This window comes from Vanessa cardui, chromosome 7 (assembly GCF_905220365.1).
Source record: "Vanessa cardui chromosome 7, ilVanCard2.1, whole genome shotgun sequence".
Classification (NCBI taxonomy): domain Eukaryota; kingdom Metazoa; phylum Arthropoda; class Insecta; order Lepidoptera; family Nymphalidae; genus Vanessa; species Vanessa cardui.
Genome location: NC_061129.1, coordinates 6,877,682 through 6,897,556, shown reverse-complemented (window position 1 = coordinate 6,897,556; position 19,875 = coordinate 6,877,682).

Here is a 19,875-nt window from a genome sequence, read left to right as displayed (position 1 = left end):
TCTAGTCCCACACCAAGACACGAAACCGTGGGCGAAATCTAGTTTTTGAAATATGTCGTGACTCGATTGTTAGGTTTTTTTGCACACTATTAAAAAAATCCCGCAGGTAATCTCGAGCTCCAAGATTATAATTAGACCGGACTCCTCCAACACTTTTTTGTAAAATGAAAACAGTTTCAACACCTATAGCGTTACACCAAAGTATTATCTCGTAAGTCAAACTATGGATGATACTTTTTATTACAAACTTCCAAGGAAAATTAACTTCATATACATTTCTCGAGGATATAATATATTACGCATTATAAAGAAAAACTCTTCATGACATTTACAACAACAACAACTGTAAATTCCCACTGCTGTGCTAAAGGCCTCCTCTCCCTTTGAGGAGAAGGTTTGGAACATATTCCACCACGCTGTTCAAATGCGGGTTGGTGGAATACACATGTGGCAGAATTTCTATGAAATTTGTCACATGCAGGTTTCCTCACGATGTTTTCCTTCACCGCTGAGCACGAGATGAATTATAAAGACAAATTAAGCGCATGAATCAGCGGTGCTTGCCTGGGTTTGAACCCACAATTATCGGTTAAGATGCACGCGTTCTAACCACTGGACCATCTCGACTCATGACATTTAGTCATTAGTAATATTCGAAATACTCGTCGTCTTAACGAATGTCTATTGAAGTATGTTAATATTAACGTCACATTGCTAGTTCTATCTGTGCCGGAATTTGCTTATTAAACATTATACTCATATCAGGAAGCCTTCAAGCGTATGAAGGTACCAAATCAATATAGCTCTGTATCCCTAGCTATATTATATACATTAACTCTATGAAATACCGCCTTAACGAGTAGAGCTAACTTTAATAGCAATGTTACGCATAATTCTTGGAAAATTTAAGACCTAAATGAAATGTACAAATAATTATCACACAGTTGGTCGCTTACTTAACTAACATACCTATAATTTTATTATATGTAAATTAAATTACACCTTCCAATATTTAATTAAAATTATTTGTTTGTAAGTATATTTTAATTGAAACAAATGTGTATTTGCTAATTAATGAAATGGATATTATTTTATGGAACATTTTATGCATGAATGCATACTCTGAATAAAAAATAAACATATCACAACTACAGCGATCGGATCGCCTCACATTAGAATAAATCAGAGAAGAATATTCCCTGAGTTTAATTTCAAACCTCCGTGGATGGACGAAGATCGTAGATCGGAGAAGCTATGCTGACGTTATATTTTTTAAAAAACGGTCTCGGACATGCTACTCCGTTATATACATAATGTGAAAAATGACAGCGTAACTACGCCGTACCTAATTGAACTAAAGGTTTTCTTATAAGGTTGTTTATCCGAGATCCTAGATACAAATATTGCTCCGGTATACTGGAGTTTATAACTCTTGTGTCATTTATATGAAAATTAACAGTATTTACACTACCGTAAATTAAAAACAGATGGATATATTTAAAAGTGAGTAAAAAAAATTTTTCATACAAATCCCAATCATACCAAATACATTATCCGTAAATCACAATGTTTAGTTAAATAATTAATTAATTTCCACTCTCGTGTAGTTTATAAATTAAAGAGTATTTAATTGAAATACAGTATTAAAATATTAAAAATCAATATTACTGTATGCTAGACAAAATAGGTGCAATGTAAATAATAAAAACAATACATACTACTAGTTCAGCAAGTCACGTTAAATTAAACTCGTTTGTCTGTGAAGACTGGGAGGTAGATCTTTATGTACAATGTAATACATATTACACGAATAAATAGATGCAATATCTGTGTTTTTAAACAGAGAGTTAATATGTAAAAACAAATGAATACGATATCATTTGTTTCCGGCTACACCTGACGAATTCTCTAAGTTATTTTTATTTATTTAATTCGATATGTAAATCTTAAACGTATTGGCTATCGTGATGCATATTATAATTTCCACTAAATCCTTGCAACCTAAACAGCACAAGTTAAACTCGCGTGTGGAGGGTTCCATACTATTCCGTACAGTTTCCCGTGAGAATTTAGTTGGATTTTTCATTCAGGTGTTGCAACTGTAAACCATGAGTACGACTCTGCATTTAGTATTTTTTTCAAAGAGCTCGTAATTTAAGAGGGAAAATTGAGAAAATGTAAAAAAATGGTGAGTAATTTTCGTTAGTCAGTCAGTATATTATAAACTGTGCATTTTACAGCAAACAACCTTAGAAATATATACTTGTTATTTTTTTGTAATTAACAAATACGAAAGGAATTATATGATCGTTTCTTTCGAAGGGATGTATAGATCCTTTTAAATAAAACAAAACAAACGATATAATTATACAATTGATCAAAAACCTAACATATAACATATGTACTAGGTATACTTAATATAACTAATTACAAAAATGGTTGGGGTTAACTACGAAGTCCACAAGTTTAATCCGAATAAATAGATAAACGGCCTTTAATTACTACAAGCGACCTTTTCCCGGCCTTTCTGTTTATCTCGAAACTATTAGGATAATTTTGTATCAAGCGGCGTGGCGGTATATCGAATGTATATAATACTATTTTTAGTACGACATACATATCTTATGATTCTATATACGGATTATCTATGTGTCGACAAGCACAAGCTCACATAACCCAGAAAATATTATGGGATATAACCTAAGCAAGCAGACAGATATTTTGTATTAATAAAGGTGTAAATAACCTATTAAGTTTACATAAAAGGGTGTTGTAAAAATTTCGCATAATAAAGTAAAGTAACAGCCTGTAAATTTCCCATTGCGGGGCTAAGTCCTCCTCTACCACTTAAGGAGAGGGTTTCGAGCATATTCCACCACGCTGTTCCAATGCGAGTTGGTTGAATGCACTTGTGGTAGAATTTCGATAAATAAGACACATGCTTCCTCACGATGTTTTCCTTCACCGCCGAGCACGACATAAATTATAAACACAATCAAGCACATATATATAGTGATGCTTGCCTGGGTTTGAATCCGAAGTCATCGGTTAAGATGCACGAGTACTTACCACTGGGCCACCTGAGCTCTCAAATTTGTCATACCAACGAAAAATTTCAATATTTTTTAAATACTATTAGATAAGTAATACTATTTATTTAAAGAGAAAAAGCAGCAAGCCCAGTAATCTATTAGTTAGTGTTCTTCCACGCTTTTATTCAAATACCTTTCAATTGTGTAGTTTAAGATACAATTACTGGTAATTGAAAAGTTTAAAAGGGAATTTTTATTAAACGAAAATGTTTAGTGTTATTTATTCTAAGACTTAATTCTACTGGATAAAGAAAAACAAGTTGAACTTAAGCTACCATTTTTTTTATTATTATACCTAACTGGCCATGTATACAATGTGTTATCGAGCAATTACAAACATCGTACCAACGAAACCCATTCAACTCTCTTGAGTATTTGATTCTTTTGAAAACTTGCCTTGCCGCTATTTATTTACAAATTTCCATCCTTGAAATTTGAAAAATGACAAATATCCGTGCATAATTTTCACCATACTTAAATTATTTTCAACTCTATAAATTTTCAAAAACACTATGACTGCTTTCGTTCCCATATAGTAGTTAAATAACCGATGTCCATATTTCTAAATTTAAATACATTAAACTTCCATAATAACAATCATCCCGAAATCTACACTTTTAGAACTCTTTTCTCTTTTACTTAAAATAACAGCCCAAATACCAATTTCCCTATCTCTAATATAAAAATAGTGCACTTTTATACAAACTTTCATCCAATTTCACCAATAGAAGATACTGGTAACTATTTCTTTCTCGTATTTAGAAATAACTAAATTTTATCCCGAAAATTCAGTAGAAATTTTAAATAAGTCAATTCAGTCAATGATTTATATTATGTAACGAATAATACATTAATATGATGTATATTTACTAGTCAGTCTTTCATAAGCGCTCGAAATTAATTATAAAAAAGTAATCTTAAAGTAAAATGTTCATACAAAGTTTAAAAAATAATAAAATCTTCATAAAATTTGTATATCATGTTAGTAAGATGCTGACGTGTACTGAAAAATGTTCCCCAACTTGGTTGTTATGAAAGCGCGGCTAATACAGCACAAAGCTGTCTTTGATCTTTTATTACCCGTATTTTGCATCTTGAGTACGCTCCTGCACGCTACGGTGACTTTCGGATCTTGTTCGGAATCTTAATGTTATTCTATGCGATATAAGATCGTCTGAAATAACCACTCTTGCATTAATGATCATTAATTATATCAAACAATTATTTAGAGCGTAAGTACTAGTGTTTTTTTTAATGAATATATTTTTTATAATAGCGGTGACTTAGGTAACGACACAACTCTTTTAATCAAATCATATACTAGAAATGAGCTGAGCTGAGATGGCCCAGTGGTTAGAACGCGTGCATCTTAACCGATGATTGCGGGTTCAAACCCAGGCAAGCGCCACTATATATATGTGCTTAATTTGTGTTTATAATTCATCGCGTGCTCGGCGGTGAAGGAAAACATCGTAAGGAAACCTGCATGTGTCTAATTTCATCGAAATTCTGACACATGTGCATTCAACCAACCCGCATTGGAACAGCGTGGTGGAATGTGTTCCAAACCCTCTCCTTAATGGAAAAGGAGGCCTTATTCCAGCAGGGAATAATTTGCTTTACTTTACCTACTTTGTATACTAGAAATATACATACATATATTATGTACATAAGTAGAATAAATATAAAAAATGGTGAAAATTTTCGATACACCATGTTTGTGAGAAACAGTTCATGAACTAAACTTACACTAATATACTTTTAATGACATGGCACCTATGGGTCATAAACAAAGCAATTTTTCTCGATAGAAAATATAGCAGTAGGTACATTCAGGGAACAAAGTGACAAATTTCATAATCGTCTCGGTGCATTTACCGTGTACCTTAGGCTAGTCAAAGTTCTCGACCCAAAGATTATGTTAGGTGATCTTTGTTTAGCATCCAAAAATGTTGTTTTATGGCCTTAAATATGCGTGGAAGGTAATAGTGCAGCTCCGTCTAACAAAAACATGGTAAATATCCCGATATCAATAACTTTCATAATAAAAATAACCATGTTAATTAAAAATCTTGTGACTAATTATGTTATACTATATGGAAAAACATGCTAGCGTTAGAAAATGCCGCTTGCACATAATATAACATTGTTTTATATGGCTTACGGTACATACACGTATCACGTGAAAGTAATGATCTAGTCTTTGTGCTAGTTCAGGTAATCGAGCAAAGGATGCCTGGGGAAAACTAGCGTTAAGGTACGTTGGTGTTATAGTATTAAATAAAATGTATAACTATGAGGATACCAAAAACATATATAAACAAAATAGGGATGAATTTGTCGCAGGAATTGTTAGTTATACTGCGCTTGCGTATAAGGAATTATTATGATAAACATCATTATAATAAACCATATGAGTATATTGCAGACAATGGAACAAATGATTTTCTATATTTTGTTTTTTCAACCGACTTCAAAAAGGAGGAGGTTATCAATTTGTCTGTATTTTTTTTTATGTTTGTTACCTCATAACTTTTCACTGGGTGGACCAATTTTGATATTTTTTTTTTGTTTGAAAGGTAGTGCTTCCCGTGGGGTCCCATTTTAATTTTATTTTTTTCCAATGATGGTATCCGTATGAAAACGACATAAGTCTTAAATTTGCATTATGTATATGCGCGACAAATAGGTGAATAAATGAAAATCACGTTAACCAATTTTGATAATTATTTTTATATTATAAAGTATATACTTCAAGGGTAGTTTGGTGAAAGTTTGGTAAGGTTCTGAGCATAGGATCCATGACAAAGTAAGGGAAAGGAAGGGAACGGAACAATTCTGAGGAGCACGTTAGCGATATTCGGTCGAATCTTTTATTTATAGGTTATTTGGATATTTGAGTCACCTTCCGTAATGTGGTTATGTTTATGTAATTATCTTAGTCGAATATTATAATCAACTAGCTACCCACCCCGGCTTCGCACGGGTGCAATACTGATACTAAATATACTACAGAATTTGTTTATTTACGCCATAACATCGCAAACTTCTAAAATTATCAGTGTTTCTTTACTATATTGTTCATGTATTATATACACAAATCTTCCACTTGAATCACACTATCTATTAAAAATACCGCATCAAAATCCGTTGCGTAGATTTAAAGATATAGGGACAGAGAAAGCGACTTTGTTTTCAACCGACTTCAAAAAGGAGGAGGTTATCAATTCGTCTGTATTTTTTTTTTATGTTTGTTACCTCATAACTTTTCACTGGGTGGACCAATTTTGATAATTTTTTTTTTGTTTGAAGGGTAGTGCTTCCCGTGGGGTCCCATTTTTATTTTATTTTTTTCCGATGATGGTATCCGTATGAAAATGACATAAGTCTTAAATTTGCATTATGTATATGCGCGACAAATAGGTGAATAACTGAAAATCACGTTAACCAATTTTGATAATTATTTTTATATTATAAAGTATATACTTCAAGGGTAGTTTGGTGAAAGTTTGGTAAGGTTCTGAGCATAGGATCCATGACAAAGTAAGGGAAAGGAAGGGAACGGAACAATTCTGAGGAGCACGTTAGCGATATTCGGTCGAATCTTTTATTTATAGGTTATTTGGATATTTGAGTCACCTTCCGTAATGTGGTTATGTTTATGTAATTATCTTAGTCGAATATTATAATCAACTAGCTACCCACCCCGGCTTCGCACGGGTGCAATACTGATACTAAATATACTACAGAATTTGTTTATTTACGCCATAACATCGCAAACTTCTAAAATTATCAGTGTTTCTTTACTATATTGTTCATGTATTATATACACAAATCTTCCACTTGAATCACACTATCTATTAAAAATACCGCATCAAAATCCGTTGCGTAGATTTAAAGATATAGGGACAGAGAAAGCGACTTTGTTTTCAACCGACTTCAAAAAGGAGGAGGTTATCAATTCGTCTGTATTTTTTTTTTTTATGTTTGTTACCTCATAACTTTTCACTGGGTGGACCAATTTTGATAATTTTTTTTTTTGTTTGAAAGGTAGTGCTTCCCGTGGGGTCCCATTTTTATTTTATTTTTTTCCGATGATGGTATCCGTATGAAAATGACATAAGTCTTAAATTTGCATTATGTATATGCGCGACAAATAGGTGAATAACTGAAAATCACGTTAACCAATTTTGATAATTCTTTTTTTATTATAAAATATATACTTCAAGGGTAATTTGGTGAAAGTTTGGTAAGGTTCTGAGCACAGGATCCATGACAAAGTAGCGGAACGGAAGGGAACGGAACAATTCTGAGGAGCACGTTAGCGATATTCAGTCGAATCTTTTATTTATAGATTATTTGGATATTTGAGTCACCTTCCGTAATGTTTATGTCATTATCATAGTCGAATATTATAATAAACTAGCTACCCACCCCGGCTTCGCACGGGTGCAATACTGATACTAAATATACTAAATAATTTGTTTATTTACGACATCACATTGCAAACTTCTAAAATTGTCAGTGTTTCTTTGTTATATTGTTCATTTATTATATACACAAACCTTCCCCTTGAATCACACTATCTTTTAAAAAAAATCGCATCAAAATCCGTTGCGTAGATTTAAAGATATAGGGACAGAGAAAGCGACTTTGTGTTATACTATGTAGTGATGGAACTCCTATACGGCTCGCAGTTAGGGTGCGATATGTGGCAGAATTTCTTACTATCTTTAATCAATTTTTGTGTATGTGACGTGATGTCATATGATGTACGAAATATAGTTGGTCTTTTTCAAAGTTTTTTTGCTGAGTTCGATTACAGCTCTTTCGAGGGATCCTTGTAGTTTACGCCGCGTGACGTATTAAATCCGCATTTTCGAAAGTATATTTTTGCTTTATTCGCAAGTTTCCTTTGAAATTGTCCTCGAAGTAGTTTCTGACTCATATAAACGGAACGCTTAATCTATCCATATTAAAAAAATAGTTAGTCAACATCAGCTTCACTTAAAATCAAAAAATAAATAAAAATTTTAACAAAAAGAAAAACCGACTTCAAACAAAACACTATTTTAAAACAAATGAATATGCACGAAAAAGTAATAAAAATAATTGCGTATTCAACATATTTTTTAGAGTCTTCCTAAGTTAAATGAAATGAAAAATATTAGACTACTTAAAAGTCGATTAACGATTATATCATGTAGTTATAATTTTTGTTATATTCGGAGTCGGTGTCAGCCAATAAAACCCTACAGTATATCTATCAAAAAACAATACGAGAATACTTTAACAAATATGTTTTTTACAAATTACCTTTTACACAATAATATACTGGATCAATCAAGGGGCTCGTATCGCTTCTTTCTTTTGATTGTTGGGACAAGGGCACCGTGGCTGACACCGGCTCCAAATATAACAGTAACTATAATTACGTTATATAATCGTAAATCGACTTTTAAGTGGTCTAATATTTTTCATTTCATTTTACTTAGGAGGACTCTAAAAAATATGTTGAATACGCAATTATTTTTATTACTTTTTAGTGCATATTTATTTGTTTTAAAATAGTGTTTTGTTTGAAGACGGTTTTTCTTTTTGTTAAAATTTTATTTATTTTCAACCGACTTCAAAAAGGAGGAGGTTATCAATTCGTCTGTATTTTTTTTTTATGTTTGTTACCTCATAACTTTTCACTGGGTGGACCGATTTCCATAATTTTTTTTTTGTTTGAAAGGTAGTGCTTCCCGTGGGGTCCCATTTTAATTTTATTTTTTTCCGATGATGGTATCCGTATGAAAACGACATAAGTTTTAAATTTGCATTATGTATTTGCGCGATAAATAGGTGAATAACTCAAAATTGGTTGGAACAATTTTGATGATTCTTTTTTTATTGTAAAGGATATACTTTAAGGGTAGTTTGGTGAAAGTTTGGTTAGGTTCTGAACATAGGATCCATGACTAATTAAGGAAACGGGAGGGAACGGAACAATTCTGAGGAGCACTTTAGCAATACTCGGTCGAATCTTTTATTTATGGGTTACTTGGATATTTGAATCACCTTCTGGAACGTGGTTATGTTCATGTAATTGTCACAATCGAATATTATAATCAACTAGCGACCCGCCCCGACTTCTCACGGGTGAAATACTGATACTAAATATACTAAAGAATTTGTTTATTTACGACATCACATTGTAAACTTCTAAAATTGTCAGTGTTTCTTTACTATATTGTCCATTTATTATATACACAAACCTTCCCCTTGAATTATACTATCTATTAAAAAAAACCACATCAAAATCCGTTGCGTAGTTTTAAAGATATAGGGACAGAGAAAGCGACTTTGTTTTATACTATGTATTGAAGGAACTCCTAAACGGCTTACAGTTAGAGTGCGATTTGGGGCAGAATTTCTTACTGTCTTTAATCAAATTTTGTGTATATGATGTGATGTCATATGATGTACGACATAGCATACGAATAGCTCTTTTGCAAAGTTTTTTTACTGAGGTCGATTACAGCTCTTTCGAGGGTGGTACCTTGTAGTTTATGCCGCATGACGTATTAAAGCCGCATTTTCGAAGTCTATTTTTGCTTTATTCGAAAGTTTCTTTTGAAATTGTCCCCGAAGTAATTTCTAATTCATATAAACGGCACGATTAATCTATCCATATTAAGAAAAAAATGTCAGTCTACATCAGCTTCACTTAAAATCAAAAAATAAATAAAATTTTAACAAAAAGAAAAACCGACTTCAAACAAAACAGTATTTTAAAACAAATAAAAATGCACTAAAAAGTAATAAAAATAATTGCATATTTAACATATTTTTGAGAGTCCTCCTAGGTAAAATGAAATGAAAAATATTAGACTACTTAAACGTCGATTTACGATTATATAATGTAGTTATAATTATTGTTATATTTGGAGTCGGTGTCAGCCAGCCATGCAGTACAAAAAAATAATTTTCGATCACTGACTCGGCTTTTCTGTAAATATTAGCTTGATTTTTGATAAAAAGACGAACATCATAATTAATCAATCACCCATAAACACATTTATAGTCAAATCCATAATATTCATATTAATACAGCATTTATAATTATGCATTATGTATGGTTTACAATTTATGGAGACAATTTAATTTTAATTAAATTTCAAGTCTAAATATACGAGTACTCTAAGAATTAAACCGTAACAGGTATAATTAAAAGCTGCAAGTAATTTGGTGAACATCGATTCGTATCCCCCGCAGAGCAACGTTTGACTCGAACGTGCTTAGTACTGTGTAATTAATTATCTACCGAGGAAATTGTGAAGTGTTCTGATACTAATCTTTAGAACTTTTAATGTATACAGGATACTTACATTACTATAGAGATTGCTCTATAGCGAAAGGTAAAATCGAAGATGAATCTTTAACTAAATATTGAATTTAATAATTAATTTAACCTGAGTGTTTTTTATACTCAGGGTAATATGAAGCTCAACAATCATGGAAAATGTATACAAAGTATAATTATGAGTCTAAAAGGACTGGCTATTTAAAATTAAATTATAAAATTGTATTGTATTAAATCCTTATTAATAGTAATTTTAGTATGGTAAAAATTAATATACCTCACGTCACTGCGCAGGATTTATATAGAGTACAAATGCATTTGCGAGCACAGGTGCACACTCTGTATACTTATTCTCATAATCTGATGTGACGACAAATTCGATACGACCGGAAACAGTGCAAGACCGCACATTTATCCAACTCTCAGACTCTGGGCTGTTCTTGAGAATTTATCGATAGAAAAACCCAATAATTTTTATCAGCTCGACCTGGTCATCATCCAATTCTATCTAGCCACTAAAACTAATAAAATTCGGCAGACATTTTTAACTTTGCCGTTTCATAAATTCAAATCGTTTATAAAAAATACATTGGTAAAAAAGTCATATTATTTGATACAAGATTCTGTAGATGATAAAAAAGCTTGGAATTAATACCTGTTGACTTCCAGGCAGGATAAATTACATACATACATAACTGTATTTAACTAATATGATTGTATTTTGTAAATGTTGAAAAAGAGTAACTACTGAGTTTCTTGCCGGTTCTTCTCGGTAGAATCTACTTTCCGAATCAGTGGTAGCTTCACTTAATTGTTAAATGACGATTCAAAAGTGCTTGTAAAAGCCCACTTGAATAAAGTTTATTTTGAATGAGGCAGTCTACATTCATAAATATAACTATAAATATATAAATGCAGATTCAGAAATCCAGTCGAAACCCTTAAATTTTCATATGCTTAATTGGTTTGGAATACATATTGTGCTCATTGGAAATAAAACCTCGCGAGGAAACCTACATGTGTCTAATTTCAATCTGTTAAATGTGTATCCAACTAACATAAACAAATCTCCTTATCGGGAGAAGATGTATCAGTACTGGGACATTTGCAATTAAGGCTGTTACTTTACTAAATTCATAAATATACCTTATTAAGTCGTATATTCATATTTTAACATCTATCGATCATTTGCAATGGCTGTTTTAGGATAAAGTTTCAAGTTCATATAATTAATCTGATTACAAACCGCCCAAAGATTAATTTAGATATGATTACTTATTCAAACACAAATTGAGATTTTAAACACTTATAAAAGTATAATTAATAAAAAAAGATTATTATATATAAAATTATTACGTACATGAACGCATTGGGTTACTGTAATGTTAGATATAAGGTTTTTATAAATAAATAAATAAATATTGTTGTATGAAAACGTAATTACATTTTTCATGTAATCATGTTGTGTTTCGGCTTTCACATAATTATATCACAATACAACAAGCGATCTTTATCTACGAATTCATTTGGGAAAAGCTACGAGAACCGTAAATGTCCGACTGCGACTAAGATTAATGTAGCATTTAAGAAGGTATGGAAAGAAAGGTTTTATAAATAGATTCACATGCCGAAACCTCTGGGAAAACAACTGATGGCGGTTTGGATCTATTGGAAGATTCACTGAAGCCCGTGAAACAAATATATAGAAGCCGTCATTATAATTTAGCTCCAGAAAACTAATTAGGTAATGTATTATTATAAGGTTATGTATTAAAGATTATAATACCGTCTCTATATTAAATGGGAAGCTCGTACAGATGCAAATCTGCAGGTTCTAGATTCAAATCTTGATACGAAACAGTAAAAAGTTATTGATTTTCTTCTGTTGAAAAATTTTCAGCAGAAACCCCAATTTCTTATCGAGTTTCGTTGTAATATAAATTGTTACAAGAAAGGCAGTACCGTCTGATTAATAGTATGAATCATGACTCTGCCAAAGAATACAACAAATGTTGATTTTATTTGTGCCATTGTGGTAGCGGGTCACGCTTAACAATAAAACGTACAACGCGACCACTCCGTCCACGCCGTAAATTGGATTGACTTTACCCGATAGAAAATGTACGTTCGTTCCCCGCGGTGCATTCACCACAACAGAAGGCAGATAAATCTAACATTTCAGGGAGTTCTAGCTTCTATAAATATGCTCAGTGATTGTGACTTCTATAAAATATTGAGTCGCAAGTTGCTTGTGATGTTTATTAAATCAGACACCCTTTGTTTAAAACTATACAAAATCTATCATGAAAACTTTTACGATTTTTATTGTTGCTACCTACCTTTTTGTACCTCTCCAAATCACTAAAAATTAATAAAACCCTTTTAAAAAATATGTAAACCTGAATAAACGATTTGTTTATCAATGTAGATATTTTCTTATATTTTATATAAGTTTAGATTAAAATTATACTTAAATACGAATATTTTGTTACTAATTAATATTGCGCCAAACTACGTAAATAATTTGTTAGTTTTAGTAGTAGAGTAATTTTTGTTTAACAAATTTTAAGTAGAATCAAAAATGTAAATTAACAAACAAATGTATTTTGACTAGAACATTTAAAATAAGTACGACGCAGTAGTTCAATGGTTAGTATCAACATCTATATCTAAAATGTCAACAAAATGTTATGAGAACGGTTAAAGCAGCCAGGATCTGCCTTTAGTCTTTTATTGCTGTATTTTGCATCTCGAGTGCACTCTTTACGGCATCGTGAATTTCAAATCCTCAGTCTCAAACCTACTGCAACAAATTTTGTACGCAATAACGGAACATGTAACATTATAAAATCATTTTATGTTTATGTATCTTTTCTTGTATACAGTAGAAACATAGATAAACGTCATTCTTATCTAATATTGAACAATACATTTTGGTAGTTTGTAAATGAAACACTTTGACTATTGAGTATCAGTGGAAACATATTTCCTAACTCTATAATACCTTGACTTACTGGGACCCCTTGTGACAGCAGGGCTCGTTAATTCAGCAATCTCTGGTCCAGAGAATCGGATTCAACAGAGAAACGTCAAACGCTGCTATAATACCTGGCACCATTTTAAAAAAATTGATTTATTATGCTTATAAAAGTCTCCATGTCAATAATTTCTACATAAATTATATTTTTTTTGCATATAATCAATCGATGTACGTTTTAACATTTAAGGTCGACACAACTTGTAAAGTATTAAATAAAAATCGATGATTTCGCAGAGCTACGACCCTCTTCGTACCTGATTCTAACCCACTTGGGGAATGCTTTTGTTTGTAAGTTAGTTACACGCCAACATACGGTTTATTATATACGGCTCGTATAAAATAACATAACCTTTCCATGATATTATTTTTAAAACGAATACAGTTTCATGTGGAGTTCCTCTCGTTTAGTTTGTCACGAACTACATAACGTATAAATTTGGTATTAGTCAAAATAAGCCGACTGACTTTATTACTATAATTATTTAATAGTGATTTTTATTTTTAGTATCAGTTCCATCTTCAAATTATTACTATAGAAGAAACATTATATCTAAATCAATAACATTTAGATAATGTAAATATATTAATAGATATATTTTAAAGGATGTATATGAATAACGAAATTATTCACTAATTATGATTAAGACGACACTTAATTCAAGAGAGGGAATGAATAGACAATGGGTTTTATGCTAAAACTCGGGGCGTCTTGTCGTTCAAATTAGAAGCTGCAAGTAATTTGGCGACTACTCCGCCATTGCTTTACCATCGATGCATCGTTTGCTACGAATTTGCTTAATAGTTACATTATCTGTCTTTAATCACCAAACTATCTGCGAATTCGACTTGGTTAACCACTTTTCTGCTGAATAGACAAATCAATGGAGCTGTAATGGCATATTATAATAATAGTTAATATTTAATTATAATTTATAACTGACTGATTCTAATTGTATTTATTAAAAAAATACGAATCGAAATTATATTCAAAAACATAATTAAATCGAACATCAACATTCTGAAGATTATCTTTTGAAGGTTATAAATATAATTTCTAAGCATATACTTTAGGAAGACATGCAAAAAAATACTAAGGAAATTCGGTATCCACTGTAGTTCACTAGAAGAACATAGTCTTATTTTAGTACCGAGCAGTACAAACTAGCATTTTAGCTCAACAGGCAACACTTTAAATAATTTAGACTTTCGTTTTCGTGTAAGATTTATATTGCAATTGGAGAAGGTAAACGAGTACCAGGCAGATCACAGTAGAAATATATCAAGATTTGTTGGCGCCGCCCGTCTGAATATTCGTCTCCATCAATCAAGCTGCCTAAATAACACAGCGATGAGGCCGATACGTCGTTATCACTGAAGAGTTATGGGCTACCTACTATAGTCTGAGTCTGAACGGTGTTCTCTTGTAGTACATCTAGCTTATTTACATAGTTTTAAATTTGTTAGAATTCAACGTTCTTATATTTATATTAGATACATTTAAAGCGTATTTTCTTAAACTAGCAACAATTATGATGACATAAGTAATTTTGAAGCCTGGTCTTAACCAAACATACAAACTAAGATGTAACTAATAATAATATTGCGAGCAATCAAAATATACAATTATTTTAAAAAGGGACGGACAGTATGGTCTTAATCTGACAGAAGTCTGCTAGCCAGACTAGATAAAATGCATCGACGGCATTGACTTAAACGTTCATTGACTTTGATCTTCAATTTTGCGCTCGCCACTGTTCGGGGCAAGCGGAGTAGCCATCATAAAGCAACCCCTACCACCCTCGCTGTGGACTTCTGCCAAATAAGGAGACTCAACTCCAACCTCAACGGCGTTCACTTTCACTTTGAGACGGCAAAGGTGGCCTTGCTCTTTCTAACCGAGACCCATATAACTATTTTCTCCTCCCGATACGACTTTTCTTTCGTACCCCGGGAACAAATTGGAACATTCCTTTGTACCACTAGCTGGGGTATGCGTTTATGTCAGAGATGATATCTGCTCTCGACGTTTCGGCAGCCATGAAGGGCAGGACCTATCTATTATCTGGTTGCGTGTAGACTGCGATGATCATCAGCGAATCTACGCGTGCCTTTATAGGTCCCATAGCGGTAATGCCGAAACCGATCGACTGGTTAAGCACGTCCAAATGGCTACACATTCCGTGTTGCAGCTGATTCCATCCGCAGAGATCGTTATTCTGGGCATTGAAATCGCCCATCGATCTTTGTCATATGATTTGACACAACTGGTCACCTCGCCAACGTGAATACCAGACGTGGAGGATCATATACCTTCCCTGTTGGACCTTCTGCTGACTTCGCATCCGGATGGCTACCAGATTATCGTCGATCCCCCTCTGGGCTCGTCGGAAAATTGTCTCGTCCGGAGTACAGTGCCGGTTGCACGTTACTCAAGACCTCGTTTCGCGGGCTGCCACCACGTGTGGCACTACAAGTCAGCAGATCGGGATGGGATGCGGTACTTTTTTGCATCCTACCCATGGGGGCGGGTTTGTTTCTCGATGGATGATCCGAGCGTTGTATCTGACTCTGTTGCCGATATGGTGCTTCAGGATATGGAAATTTTCATTCCATATTCTGCGGTGCCCATTGGTGGCAAGTCCCAGCCCTGGTTCGGTCGTTTTTGTAAAACGGCTTCACGCCGAAAATGAGAACGCTACCAAGACTGAGCTAACTCATCGGCGTCTCGTGATGCAAACACCAGGACATTCAGAAAGAATATAAGTCTTTCAAAAACGTGATTGTTGAGGCGAAGTTGAAGTATATTGGTAGAATTGGCGAGAGACTGGTGTGCTTCCCTTCAGGAACACGTGCCTTCTGGTCTCTCGCTATGGCTATCCCAGGGAATTTCGGTCAGCCTTCCTTTCCATCTTTGCACAAGGATGGTAAGTCATTGGCCCATACCGCGAAGGAGAAGGCCGATCTTTTAGGGTCTCTCTTTGCGTCGAACTCGACTCTGGATGACCGAGGAAAGTCACCACCATTAATCCCGCGGTGTGATACGACGATGCCGGAGATTAAATTTCGGCCAAGTGAAGTTCGGAAAGCACTTCTTTCCTTGGGTATTCACAAGTAGAGTGGACCCGATGGCCCTCCAATCGTGCTACGGACATGTGCTCCCAAGTTGGCACCAGTTTTCACGCGTCTTTTCCAGCAACACTACGCATTAGGCGTCGTCCCGAACTCCTAGAAGACTTCTTTGGTGCATCCAATCCCTAAAAAGAGCAACCGCTCAGATCTGTCCAATTATAGGCCTATAGCCATCACCTCCTTGTTCTCCAAAATAATGGTGTTCATTATTAACTGCCAGCTCCTGCAGTATCTAAAGGAGAACCAGCTGATTAGAGACCGCCAGTACGGTTTCTATCGGGTGGGTTGGCCGGTGATCTTCTAGTTTACCTTACTCATAGATGTCAGAAGCAGTTGAAAGCAGAGGTGAAGCATTAGCAGCTAGCTTGGACATAGCGAAGGCCTTCGATCTCGTTAGGCGCAAAGCACTTATTTCGAATCTTCCTTCTACTATGTGCTTCCCGGGAAATAATGCAATTGGATTACCAGCTTTTTGGCAGATCGGAGCATCGAGGTCATCGTCGATGGTACATGCTCTGACTTAAAATTCGTCAATGCTGGTGTTCCACAAGGCTGCGTTCCGTCACCCACTCTGTTTCTACTGCATATGAAATGATTTGTTGCAAATCGGTAACATTCACTGCTATTCAGACGACAGTACCGCTGGCACCTTATACACTGGCCGCACTAATATTTCTCAGGAAAATGTCGAAGAAAACCGGAACAAACTGAAAAACGAAAACGAGTCTTCGTTAAACGAAGTCTCGAACTGGGGCCGGCTAAATCTAGTCCATTTCACCCAAAAAAACGCGAGTTTGCGCGTTAACCGCTAAAAAACACCATTTGTCGTATCTTCACGATTTGAGAACATCCCGGTAGCCGCTACAGGTAGTATCGGAATACTTGGCATTGATATTTCGAAAGCAGAATAGTGTCCGAGACGTGAATGAAAGAAGAAAAGTAGAAATATGAAAACGTTTCTACGGAGTAAACGAAAAGGTATAATTACATTAATTAGTTGTAACAAATTACTACAGTCAAATGTTCCATATGAATTTCCGTGAAATATATTCGAAATATAAAATGAATAGTTAAGAATTATATACTTTCATAAAGAATATAATTCATGAATGAATGTCGAATGTCTAATGAATGATATTATTTTACATACGCAAGTGAAGGTTCATCAGAACATTCGTGAACTATTTTACCCTAGATAACATAGTAGTATTCCAGAAGGCTTGGAAAATCCTAATTATGAGACGCAAAGGACATAATTATGTGCTACGACTCACGGCGCGACGGAATTCATATTACGAAGTTTTCTCATCTAGCGATTTTTGTTCTGAAGATTCATTTGCATATGACTTTAAATGATTTGTAAAATAATCACACTAAAAAATTAAATCTGGAAACATCTAAAACAATAAAATAAAATTAATTCAAGTATGATCATACACTCTTATTTACAGATTTATTTAGGTTCATTATTGATTATTTAAGGTTTATTTAGTTTTTACGCTTAACAAGAAGGATTACAGGATGTCATATATTTTGTCATACAACGTTAATTACGAACATTGTCAGTTTAAAATATATCTAGCGATTAACATGCTGATGAAAAATTTGTAATTATACAAATTGGTTGTTGTTGATGCCCTGACTAAGGGATATGATGATTCATATTTGATATGATCATAAATAGATAAAAATTGTTTACAAGAGAAACTAAAAACTACGAACGCCGAAGCTAAAGCTTATTTGTATATTCATTTTCGTATGAAAAACCGGTAATAAAACTAAACGTTGGCTCTCAAAAAGATTACTAACCGCTAGTTGATCTTTCTGAATAAAAACGCCCAGGCAGTACACAGACGAACAATTTCCCGCTTATCTCGCTATCATATTCGAATCTTTCAGTATGTTCAGAGATGCAAAACAAATCATTGGAATTCCAAAACTGAAATCATATACCATGATGGACTATGCATTCGTTTTTATCCATTTGTATATATTTGCAATAAATTCAGATCCCTAAACGCTCAAAGCTATCACTTATACAGTTACGTGGTTACATATTTTTTAAACTACCATACATGCCTTGCACTGACTAAACGCTTTAGTGGAGAGATGGTGCAGCGGTTATAATTCAATTGTTGATCGAAATTTGTAGGCCCAAAACCAGAAAAACAACAATGAATTGTTATGAGCTTGCTTGTGCAGGATTTATTTACTTACTTATGTGACTAATTGAGAGTCGAGATGGCCCAGTGGTTAGAACGCGTGCATCTTAACCGATGCGACAGGCAAGCACCGCTGATTCATGTGCTTAATTTGTCTTTATAATTCATCTCGTGCTCAGCGGTGAAGGAAAACATCGTGAGGAAACCTGCATGTGACAAATTTCATAGAAATTCTGCCACATGTGTATTCCACCAAACCGCATTGGAACAGCGTGGTGGAATATGTTCCAAGCCTTCTTCTCAAAGGGGGAGGAGGCCTTTAGCCCAGCAGTGGGAATTTACAGGCTGTTGTTGTTTGTTGTTGTTAGGTAACTACTAACCCGCAGCGAAATAGAATAAAGTTCAAAAACATTTCCTGGGAAGGGGAGGAGGCTTCAGCTCTGTCAGACTATCGGACTTAGAAAGCTAAATAGGTTTTAATTAAATAGTAAAGTAACTTTTACTATTTAATTTAATCAATGACAGCAATGAACAAGTTTACTTAAAAGTAAAACATTGGATATTTAAATGTCTGCTTAAATATAACGTCGCTTTTAAATAACATTTAAGATATACATCTTCAAAGAAATACGCCATTACAGCGTATTTTGTAATAGTGCGTCTATAACTACAGTTGAGTTCAAAGCTTAACGATGTTTGCCTTGTTAACTAACTCCAAAGCGTAGTTGAAGAAAGTGGCAAACCAGAAAGTTTATGTAAACCGGCTTAAATCATTATTGTAGGCACCCTTTTCGGCAACCGATACCCGTTTCAGGATTTTGAAATACTATTGGGCCTTACATTTAAGTTAACGTTTGTTTCAAATTAAACTTTTAATATTGAATTAAGCTGAATAATTAATTTAAAACTCAACGTTAATAATTTTATTATTTCTATTTTACACTGGCAAGGAAATTGAAATTCTCGGCTTTTCTCTATTATAACGTGCGTGTATTATAAAATATAAAGCTTCCCTTTGAATCGTTATGTTTATTGATGAAAACTATTTTGAAATTCGTTGTGTAGTAAAAAAGAATTAAGCGTACAGATCGCGGGAAGAGTCGT